The following is a 10,488-nucleotide window of genomic DNA, read 5'->3' as shown; positions in this document are numbered from 1 at the left end:
TAATATATTTTCAAACCTCTTGTGATGATACATCGACTTACAATAGGTTGAATGACACGTCTGCCATAGCCTGACGGGGTCTGTATCGTTTTTAATCGTACTTTTAAACTTCGGGTTTCGGGTAGTAACCCGAGAAAAGAAAGAACTACAAAATTCGACTGCTTTACGGCATATACGTCACTTCCACCACCACCACCACTTCCTTAAATTCGGACGTGCGAGCCAAACTATAATTTGTTTGCCGAATGTTATAGTCATGGCCGAAGCAGCACAGAAAAATAAGAAAGCAAAGGCTTTGTCGGAGGAAAGCAAAAAGAGGAAACGAGAAAGTGATCGGATTAAAGGCAGGACGAAGATCAACATTGGGCCAGCGTTTGCTCGTTGGCGTGAGCTGAAGGAGGAGGGGCTACATTCTTGCAAGTAAATATGTAAGATGTACAAAATCATGTTTTAGGATACCTAACATGTCTGTGATATTTGTTTATTTGTCTTTCCTCAAGCTATAATGCAAATCGATTTTTCAAATTTGCAGATTCATCTATGGTAGCTTGATATTATAATATTGACGATGTATGGTTATTACCTACCACTCAAACATTGAATTGAAGTATCATATAGATTCTGTAAAACGGGAACCAATAGACTAGGCTACTATAATGACGCTGGCTTGTAAACGTGAGCATCGCGATCATTTGGCGTTTGAAAAAAATAAAACCCATGAAATTATATTCATATGACATGCTGAAACATATGCCACTGTACCTGGGATGAAGACATTTCACACGCGACGCAAGCAGAACACCTGCATGTGAACTCCTGCTGTGTTCAGGGCTATCATAGCTGTCATGTCAACAAATGCACGTGCAATGCATGCACTGATGTAGAATGAGTTTACGACAGTAGTAGAGGACAATACTGTTTCACAACTGTAGGGGGACCCAGAGAGCAAAAACTACCTAGTGCTGCTTTAAGACATTTTAAGAAAAAACAACAACACATTGTCCTAATGTGATACTTTGAATTTATAATATAAATTTAGGTTCTGTGCAAACAAATTACAATGTTTTTGTTTTTTTGTTTTTTTGCAACAACAACGTTGAGACAGTTTTGTTCCTAACGGTAGACCTGCTGAAGAAGAAGTGATCGGTAGCAAAGTAGCAAAAAAGTAAACACACACAAGGGAGAGAGTCGAGACAGAGAGATATCAGGGAAAATTTAGATAATGAAAATGAAAAGGGAAGTGAAGTGAAGTGAAGGGGCAGTTCAAGAGAGAACCTTTAATTATTTTGCACAGCCTGAGCCTAAGGATTTAAACCTTTTTTATGTGATGACCATACAAAAAACATGGTTCTCCATGGTTCCAAAATTTGTTGTGGGTGTACTGCTTGGGATGGACTGAAATTTTGTCCCAGTCCGGCCTTGGATACACCCGACTCTTTAGCATGAATCAATTGGTCACAATGACATTTCACTATCAAATCTGACGCAATAACACAATTGGTCACAAGACACACAAGAGCCAATGATATTTCACTATCAAAGCTGACGTAATGATGCAATCGGTCAGGAGACACATGAGAGCCAAAGACATTTCACTATCAAAGCTGACGTAATGACGCAATCGATCACGATACACACGAGAGCCAATGACATTTCACTATCAAAGCTGACGTAATGACGCGATCGGTCACGAGACACACGAGAGCCAATAACATTTCACTATCAAAGCTGACGTAATGACGCGATCGGTCACGAGACACACGAGAGCCAATGACATTTCACTATCAAAGCTGACGTAATGACGCGATCGGTCACGAGACACACGAGAGCCAATGACATTTCACTATCAAAGCTGACATAATGACACAATCAGTCACAAGACACACAAGAGCCAATGACATTTCACTATCAAAGCTGACATAATGACACAATCGGTCACAAGACACACAAGAGCCAATGACATTTCACTATCAAAGCTGACACAATGACACAATCAGTCACAAGACACACAAGAGCCAATGACATTTCACTATCAAAGCTGACATAATGACACAATCGGTCATGAGATACACGAGAGCCAATGACATTTCACTATCAAAGCTGACACAATCAGTCAGGAGATATACGAGAGCCAATGACATTTCACTATCAAAGCTAACGTAATGATGCAATCAGTCACGAGACACACCAGAGCCAATAACATTTCACTATCAAAGCTGAATTAAATTCTTGCTTAAATGCTTAAATTCTGATGCTCAGTTTGAACTTCAGCATTTCGTCTGCAGTCTACATCCCTAAATGCATTGAGTTGCTGCCATGTGATTGGTTGGTTAGATATTTGCGTTAACAGGTAGTTGAACAGCTGTATAAAGTGGCTGGTGAGTGTATAGCCATTTCTCAAAATGCGTTCTTGTCTGTTCTTGTGAAATGTCATCAGTCGCTGCCCTGTTCCAGTGTCAAAGTTCACGTCTAGCCAATTACAGTTCAGATCCCCGGATGTGTCCTTGAGACCGCTCTTGTCTCGATCTCAGACTTAAGCCGGGTACACACTGTGCGATTTTCGCCACGATTTGGCCATCTGAGACAAATTTTGCAAATCCTAAAAGATTCCTCTGATCCTAGGCTAAAATCTGAAGTATTTGACCGTTAGTTTGACATGTTCACCGGCAGCCGATTAATGACCGCTGCGATCAAATTTTACCCCAGACGAAATTCTGGCAGTGTCAGAAGATTTGGCGCACAATCCTGCAGTGTGACTTCTCCTACGACGACCAATCGTTTTTCAAGACAAACCATGACCAAAATGAGCGCTTCAATCCCGTGTGTAATGCAGCTCACTGTCACTGATTGATGATTTAACACTCCGGTCGTGATTTTCTTGCATGCGTCTGTTTTTAGCGCGCCTTGACTATCGTACAGTCTGACATTAATGACTACTTAGATCTTACAGTGTGATATGGCTTACAGCGGGGATCATGTTCGTACAGTCTGACAAGCAACAAACATAAAGAAATCGCACAGTGTGCACCCGGCTTTAGAGGACTCGGAATTTTGTTTCAAGACCACAACTGCTGGGATATTACTAAATTGCATGTGCATTGTATGATTTATTTATTAACATCATTACTGTGATTGGATGTAAAACTCACTGCTTCAGATGCAATCAATAACTTATTTCTAATTTGATTTATTGTGCCGGTTCAGAAATGAATGAGGGATTGTGTCAAAGGTCACCAAAAATGTATACAAATGCTCACAAAATTCAAGATATTGTTGCAAAAAAAGTGCTTGTACGAGATCTGGATTTTGCTATAATCAAGCAACATCACAAGAGCAAGAAAGCTGTTTTCACAAATTTGAGCATGACTGCAAACATGATATTGCTTTTATACAAACATTCAATCATTTATTTTTAAAACGTTAATCTCAACATTATTTATGCATTTGCAGTTCAGATGCATCTTCTGTACCACCACTGCAGTGCAGTCTTGACTACAACACTAGTTCTTGATCCGCCCCTTTTATCGAGGATGCATCGAGAGGTGACTTGTGTGGACTTCAGATAGGCAGGTATCCCAGAGAGATAGGTATCCCAGAACCAACCAGCACGCTTCAACTGGCTCTGATGTCTCTGTATGTCTCTGGTTAAACATGAGATTGTCTTGTGTAGATCTAATGGATGATCTTTGGTCTCATGGATCTATCATTTGTTCCTTGCAAATCGTTTTGGCTGCTGTTCCACTTGCAGAATCACCGGACTTGCATTCTTGGCAAGTCCGAACTACCAAGAACATAGGTCCAAACTTTGATTACTTGGTATTGAGAAATGCTCTATATTCGCACTTTAAGCCTTGACTGTACTCACTGGTCATTTGATCATGACAAGATTCCCAAAGTCCTTCTCCACACCCAATGACTGAATGATTTCCCTCTCAACTCATAAGTTCTGAACTCTCCTTTAAATACAAAAGACATTACCCCAAACCTGTAACAAAGCACGGCACAGATGTTCTTAGTAGCAAAACTACAGCTTAAGAGACAAAGAACATTGAGTTTTAGCTCCATGGACGTCTACCTATTAGTCTTTTAGTACGCCTCATTTCCCAAGATCCTCTCTGCAAACCTGTCAGTGGGCTAATTTCACCCTGAGGAGAGCCTATTATTTGTAATGATCAAAATGCAGACGGCCGGGCACATCTTGGCAGCCAAAGTACAGGCATTACATTCTACTGCATTTGTGACGCTAATTGTGTCACATTCAGTATCTGACGAATGACCAGAACAGCCTCCCGCTCGCGCTGAAACACACAGGAACTGCACTTAATCACACAGTGAAACTATAACATGTTCGCACGCCTACCCGCTGACAAGCGCTTTACGTGGAGGACAGCGGCGGAATATAGAGGTGTCCGGTGCGAGGCAGACTTTGGGTGGATTTAAATCGAGATGGTAAACAATATGCTAAAAATAATGCGCTTAATACTACCGCATGCCATGTTGGAGAGAGACACTGCTGTCAGCCCACCCGCGCTGGCCTGCGGATTCTCCCGTCACTAGATCCGAGCTCTTGGCATGTCAGACAGGAAGTGTTTACTGACGGCCGTATGTCAGAAAAAAACAAACATAGAGAGTCTGTCAGCCGTGACATCTGAGCGTATCTGCACTGACACAGAGCTGTGGGTTATTTGGAAAAGTAACATTTAGAAAAGTTTTGAGTTTAATTTATTAGCAGGTGCTTGCTAAACAAAGCTCAATCAGGAATATCAGTCAAATGTTTTAAACAGGAACAATAAGAAAATGCTATTTCAGTCTTTATACACTGCACACACAAAAAAGACTGTCTTGCTAAAGATATTAAGTCTTGTTTATTGAAAAGTGTGTAAATGTATATGTAGGCTATATATACACACTATATACATGCACATTTTTCGTTCATATCTGACCCTGGAGCACAAAACCAGTCATGCGTCTCGCGGGTATATTTGTGGCAATAGCCAACAAAACATTGTATGGGTCAAAAGTATATATTTTTTTTTATGTCAAAAATCATTAGGATATTAAGTAGAGATCATGTTCCATGAAGATATTTTGTAAATTTCCTACCGTAAATATATAAAAAATTTATTATCAGTGGTAATATGCATTGCTAAGGACTTTTAAGGTGATTTTCTCAATATTTAGATTTTTTTGCACCCTCAGATTCCAGATTTTCAAATAGTTGTCTCTGCCAAATATTGTCCTATCCTATCCTATCTGAACACTTATTTATTCAGCTTTCATGTTATGTATAAATCTCAAATAAAAAATTGAAAATGACCCTTATGATTGGTTTTGTGGTCCAGGTGTTTACGTGTGTGTATTCAAATATACATAATAATTATACACAGTACACACATATATATTTTATAAACGCAAACTTTTATTTTGGATGCAAATAATCGTGATTCATCATTTGACAGCCCTAATATATGTATAAACAGTAAGTTTGGAAACATTACTATTTTTAATGTTTTTCTTATCAATCCTGCATTTATTTTAACAAAAATACAGTGGAAAAAAAAACTGTAATATTGTGAAATATTATTGCAATTTAAAATAATGGTTTTCTATATTTTGATATACTTTAAAATGCAATTTATTCCTGTGATCATAGCTGAATTTTCAGCATCATTTCTCCAGTCTTCAGTGTCACATGATCCTTCAGAAATTCTAATATGATGATTTATTCATGTTGAAACCTGAACTTTTTTTGAACTGTGATATTTTTTTTAGGATTATATTATGAATAAAAAGTTAAAAAGAAAAGCATTTGTTCAAAACAGAAATCTTTTATAACAATACAAATCGCTTTTTATCAATTTAACACATCCTTGATGAATAAAAGTATTAATAATTTTTTTTAAATAAAGAAAAAAAATGACTGACCCCAAACTTTTGAACGGTAGTGTATATAAATATATATACATACTTTACAATAAACAACATATTTCATATCTTAAGTTTATGTTATTACGAAAAATCAACTTGATTCAAAGGGAAAAACTATTAATTTTTTCTTACCTCACTGGCTGAATCACTTGATTTTTCAGAAAACAAAACTTAATATCTTAAGTAATTTTGCTTCTCCGGTGAATGTATCTTGATTTAAGAATGTTTAGATATTTGTGGTGGAAAATGAGACAAAAATATTGAATCAGAAAATATATTTTTTTGCAATGTACGTCAAAATGTGTTTGCAATTCATTGTAAAATTTATTAGAAATTTCGTGAAAATAATTTTGCACCCTTTTTTTTTCAGTGTACACAATCAAAAATGTGTTTTGCTACATGAAATGAATCACTGTACACAAAGAGGCATTCAAAGCGTCTCCGGCGAGGGACAGTGTTTGGTTTGTGCCACACACACTCCATGAATTCTGCGAGCAGCAGCTGTTTTTCCTGGGATTGACTGTCGGGAACATGTGCTCCACACAGAGGGCACAACCAAAAACTACTGATCCTTTCTGTTGATTAAGAAACATTTAGGGACTGCATTGATCCATGGGAATGAGACATTACTAATGACAGCTGGATTCAATGTTTCCTACACTCTAAGAAAAAATCAAAAGAAAAACGAATAATATCCTGGGAAAAAAATGAGTTAACGCACAACTGATTCAACCCTAAAACTCAATGCAATGCGTAATTTAAAATAAAGACGTGTAAAAAATACAATAAAAATCTAAAATGTACATTAAGATCTATTTTTACAGCATTTCCTTAGAATGTACAATTGTTTTCTGTTTTATTCTGTTATTATAGTCTCTCTAATCTCACACAGCTGCCACTATGTCAAAAAAAAAAAAAAGAAATAGCTTAAAAATGTCCTAAATGATTCCGCTCAAACTCAGTGCATTTATTCACAGACTTTGACCCATAGATAACTATGGGACCCATATATTCATGTCGCAGTAAAGGTTGTAAAGGTTGTAAAGGTCGCAGGGTCAATCCACGATTCATCACGATCCTTATGGATTTAAATCTGCCATGTGTCAATTGCAAAAGCTTTCAAAGAGTCACATCATTGCTAGAATCAATGAGCGCGTTCTTAACATGATTGTGCTAAATAAGCTGATGATGCATTTGTTAATGTAAATGCGTTTTCCTTTATCAGAGTAAAGTCATAAACGGCTTCAACGTAAACCGATCAACAGCTAGATTTCTCCCGGCATGTAAAGACGTTAACCTGCGTTCTGTGGATTATTAAAGTGCACAATTGCGTGATAAGTGACAGGAAAGCGACTTTACAGCGGATTGAAGCGCATCCATACAGAGCGAGTGTCACAAATTCTAGGGCCCTATGATTCCCACAATGTGGAAAACGCATACGGAATCGCAAAATCCAGTTAAAAAAACGTCTAAGGTTACGTATGTAACCTCTGTTCCCTGAGAACAGGGAACGAGCGCTGCGTCTAGCTGACGCTATGGGGAACGCCCTCGGCGTGACTGGTGTCTGAAGCTACTATCGAATCACGGCAAAGTCTTTGACCGACGTCAGCCCATGACGTCATCAACGTGCGACCCGGAAGTATAAAAGGGCGCCGTGCCAACACATACACATCTTCTCGTCTGAAGGGACTGTATGGCAGATAGGCCCTGAAGCATGGCAACGCGACGCAGCGCTCGTTCCCTGTTCTCAGGGAACAGAGGTTACATACGTAACCTTAGACGTTCCCTTTCGAAAGGGAACTCTCGCTGCGTCTAGCTGACGCTATGGGGAACGATATACCAACGCCGCCATGCTGAGGGGAGTGTCTGCCCATTGGCAGTGACAACTGTCAACTCAAGTAATTCATAGAAAAACCTGAGCGATTCCCCCTCAGGTCCTGGGCTGACAGTGACAGCACTCCCTACGGTCATAGCCCAAGCTATACAACTAAACGGAACCCTAACGCACTGCGTGGAGTTCCATCTAGACAGCTTGAAGGCCCGGGACCACTACTTCCAAAGAAGGGGTCCCTTCAAGGGAATGTGGCTAGGGGACCCGAAGGAACCCCAGCCAGTCACTACTCGGGAAATGTTCTCCCGAGTGCCACCAGGGAGGCCTGACCTGGTGCCCTAAGTGTTATGGACACTTCGGTTTAGCCAACCCTGTCTGTTCAAACAGAGCCTCTGGATGGTGCCCAAGGGGCGTCCAAGCTAAGGGACTGAAACACAGGCAGTCTTACTTAGCCCGGAACTCAGAGACGGGTTATCCAAGAGAGCAACACTCAGCGTAGTGCTTTTCAACCCTTGCTATCGAGGGGAGTCTGCCTGCTCAAATCAAGGATCTACCAGGTGCTTGTGTTTCAAAGCAGTAGGGAGGCCGAAAGGGCCTTAATGACTGATCTAACAGGGAGGCCTCATGAGAGTCCTACGACCGTCTGACCAGGCTCAGGCGGCTGAGCACTCATAGACGACCCTCATAGAGGGGAGCAGCTGAGCCTGCCTGGCGAGTAACCTCCAGCTGTAAGCCCAACTACCACAATTTCTCACAGAGAACTGGTAATCAAAGTGCCTAGCTCAGGAACTTCAACTTCAAGGAGGCCCTGTGGGCCTACTACTTGATAGCGGGTATTCCAGGGAGGCCTATAGAGGCCTACTACCTAACCGCAAGCCATGCTGGAAACCCAAGCATCCAGGCTCGGGACTCCGTCCTCAGGGAGGCCTTAGTGAGGCCTACTACCTGACAGCAATACCGCCTGCTGAGGTTACCCTTGTTTTCTCAAGGAGGCCTATGGAGGCCTACTACTTGACAGTCAAGCTACGCAGGCTAGTCGGGCATCCTGTTTAAGGAACCCGTCCTCAAGGGAGGCCTATTTAAGGCCTACTACCTGATAACCAGCCTTTAGGGAGGCCTGGAGAGGCCTACTACCTGATTGCAATACGTGCTAAATGACTGGGTCCCAGGAACACCTCAGGGAGGCCTGATGGGGCCTACTACCTCGTTCGAGTGACCACCATCTGGGACTCGACAGTCAAGCTACGCAGGCTTTTTGAGCATCCTGATTAAGGAACTCGCCCTCAAGGGAGGCCTATTAAGGCCTACTACCTGATAAGCAGCCTTCAGGGAGGCCTGGAGAGGCCTACTACCTGTTTGCAATACGTGCTAACTGTTTCAAATGACTGGGTCCCAGGAACACATTAGGGAGGCCTGATGGGGCCTACTACCTTGTTCGAGTGACCACAATCTGGGAGCTCACCCTCCGGGAGGCCTATTGAGGCCTACTACCCGACAGTCAAGCTACGCAGGCTTTTCGAGCATCCTGATTAAGGAACTCGCCCTCAAGGGAGGCCTATTAAGGCCTACTACCTGATAACCAGCCTTCAGGGAGGCCTGGAGAGGCCTGCTACCTGTTTGCAATGCGTGCTAACTGTATCAAATGACTGGATCCCAGGAACGCCTTAGGGAGGCCTGATGGGGCCTACTACCTCGTTCGAGTGACCACAACCTGGGAGCTCACCCTCAGGGAGGCCTATTGAGGCCTACTAGTCGACAGTCAAGCTACGCAGGCTATCCGAGCATCCTGATTAAGGAACTCGCTCTCAAGGGAGGCCTATTGAGGCCTACTACCAGATAATCAGCCTTTAGGGAGGCCTGGAGAGGCCTGCTACCTGTTTGCAATTCGTGCTTAACTGTTTTAGATGAGTGGATCCCAGGAACACCTTAGGGAGGCCTGATGGGGCCTACTACCTTAGAATTTAACAGCAGGTCTTCAGGGAGGCCTGATGAGGCCTACAACCTGCCTCTGGGAGTGACCACAATCTGGGAGCTCACCCTCAGAAAGGCCTAGTAAGGTCTTACAACTAACAGCGGGCCTTCAGGGAGGCCTGATGAGGCCTACAACCTGATAGCCGCCAGGCTAGCTGTCCCGATGCGCACATCGGTACATACCTCCAGTGAGGCCTGGTTGAGGCCTTCCAACTGAAAACGCGCCTTGTTCAAGAGGCCTACTGAGGCCTACAATTGACAGCCGACCTTCAGGAGAGCGTTTTTGCCCCTCTTTAACCTGATAGCCAGCTAGGCTAGCAGTACCTTGATGCCTCAGCATTGGCACCTGCCTTACTAGAGCCTCCGTTCTAAGTGGTACATATTACCAACGGTGGCGGTGCCTCAGCAACGCGCCTCCTTCATCCACATCCCAACTGACGCCTCAGCGTTCAGTCGTTGATGAATACCCAACTCTATACAGGAAACCTGGGGTCTGTAAGAAATACATATTTTTAGTGTAATACACAAAAATGACCACTCTCACCTGCGGCATGCTGAGCGAAGACTCATTGTGCGGTTCTCACCACCATGTTCTACCGCCCTTGAATGCCTGAAAGGGGCGTTCTCACTGAGCAGGTCCGGGCGGGCCGTCAGAACATAGTTCTACTCATCATGGGCCCGCCTCAGGCCTGATGTAAGAAGTGCCTGGGTAAAAAAATCATTAAAAGACATTAAAAAGGAAAAAGGAGAGGGCTAGG

Source organism: Gobio gobio, assembly GCF_949357685.1.
Source record: "Gobio gobio genome assembly, chromosome: 19".
NCBI classification, from domain to species: Eukaryota; Metazoa; Chordata; class Actinopteri; order Cypriniformes; family Gobionidae; genus Gobio; species Gobio gobio.
Note: the sequence above shows the minus strand (reverse complement) of the source record.